We start from the raw sequence: 2,314 nt of genomic DNA on the forward strand, positions 1-2,314 counted from the left end.
TTCTTCTTGAAAGGCACCGCAGCCAAGCTCAGTTGATCTGGGGGATCTTTCTTACTTTTTTAAGGCATAAAACGAGTGTGATAAAAAGTTCCTGGTTTTGGGTAAAAGAAAATACAGGTGAATCATTAATTATGAAGTTATTCAATATATTCCCCTCTCAGATTCACACACTTATTGTAGCGATCCTTCAGGTTTTCTAAACCCTGTAAAAGAACTCAGGAGACTAGGTCCCCAACCAGGCCTTTCACGACACCCTTAAAGTCAAGAACTTTTCAGAACCTCCTAAGTATACATTTTACAGATAAAGACCCCCTTCGGTCAGGAATGACCGTGGGATTGCACCTAGAAAGTTCTTTCCGAGGCACAAGTCCGGGCAAGGTTGTTTATGGAAGACCAGCAGTCACCCATGCATACCGGCCTCCCCTCTCCACGCTACCAGTGTTATCCAAGGGAGAGGCAAAGGCCAATACAGCTTAACACAAGTGACATCGCAACTCATTTCTACAGCTGAGTAAACTGCAGCAATGTGAAATAAAGTGTCTTGCTTAAGGACACAACACACAGCCCGGTCCGGGAATCGAACTCATGATTGTGAGACCGACGGTCTAACCACTGAATCATGTGGCTTCACGTATATATTTTAGCGCCTTTTTTTACTAAAGAAAAAAATAAGAAAAACAGGGGCTTGATTCAAAGGAAGATTGGTTGTTATACTTCGCGTGTCAAGGGACCGTATAGATGTTGATATTGTTGATGTTGCTGTTATTGTCGATGTTATTATTGTTGTCTGGTATTGCAGTTATTCTTCTTCTTCTTCTTGTTGATCTTGTTGTTGTTGTTGTTACTGTAATTGTCTCTTGCCGCACTGATTTTCTTGGACTTTGGTGACACGTTTCCAGCACTCCTTCCTGCTTTGTTGGGGTTGTCGATGTTCGTGATCTTCCGGAACGCTTCTCGTGGACATTCTGAACAGTTCCATCGGCTTCAAACTTATCTCTAATTCGAATGATGGTAAGTCGCGTTGGTGGATCTGTTTGAAACTCCCTCCTAAACTGTCTTTGCACTTCAACTACGTTTTCACATTTCCAGTAGCATTTTAGAATGAATTTCCTTTGTTCAAAGTTAATTCCAATGGGTTTAATCTGGAAACAAAAATCATCAATTGAGTTATCAGCTGCTAAAGTGTGTAAACACTATTTTAGGACACCCTGTATGTATGTGTGGGGGAGGGGGGCATATGGTAACGAAGCTTACTTCTCAAACGCATGGTTCCGCGTTCAGTGTCTTCTGATATAGCCACGGGCTGATCAAAGCCTTGTGACTGGATTTGGTTGACAGAAATATGCATATATCTATGTGTGTCTCTGTGTCTGTACTTGTGTTTGTTTTCCACCACTGCATGACGACCGGTGGTGTTTTGTTTACATCCCTGTAATGTAGTAGTTCGGCAAAAGATCCGATATAATAAGTACTAGCTTTCAGAAATAAGTCCTGAAGTCGATTTTGTTCTACTAAAACCCCTCAATGACTGAAACAAGTAAACGTAAAAGATATATATATCTACATGTAAGTATGTGTGTATGCATGTATATTTGTATGTATGCATGTATGTATGTATGTATATATGTGTGTATATATATATATATATATCTATATATATATATATAGGTGTGTGTATACACGCATATAAAAATATGTAAAAAGTAAATATTAGACAGACCAGACACGCATGATCGCTTTAGTTATACTCCAATTGTTACTTCTTCACTTTACCTGCAAATAATTGCTGAAATATTATTATATAATAAATGCATTAAATTTATTACATTCCATCCGTATTATTTCAGCAACACTAGCGAATGAAGACTCTTCGAGTACGGGCGGAAGATATTTGCTAAATTAAGCCATATTCTACAGAATAAATATCTAATTCAGGTGTATATTCGATGAGATATTGTGTTATTTACTACGCAGCTTGCTTTCGTGCCCGAGGATCCATCATTCGCCAGTGTTGCTGAAATAATACGAATGTAATGTAATGATGTAATGTAATAAACTTAATGTATTTATTATATAATAATATTCCGGCAATTATTTGCTGGTAATGTGAAGAGGAAACAATTGTAGTATTATCCAATAAAGCGTGTTTGTTCAATCCAATCTGTCTTGTTTACACATTTTTTTTTCTTTACTCTAGGGATATTCACGGATTTCAGGATGTACCTTCATTAATGCGATTGGCTTTCGTTGTGAAATTACACCTGATAGTCCAATACTCGAGGACGAGGTTTATAAAGCAAACTACTATATATAT

The sequence above is a fragment of the Octopus bimaculoides genome, chromosome 12 (genome assembly GCF_001194135.2).
Source record: "Octopus bimaculoides isolate UCB-OBI-ISO-001 chromosome 12, ASM119413v2, whole genome shotgun sequence".
Lineage (NCBI taxonomy): Eukaryota > Metazoa > Mollusca > Cephalopoda > Octopoda > Octopodidae > Octopus > Octopus bimaculoides.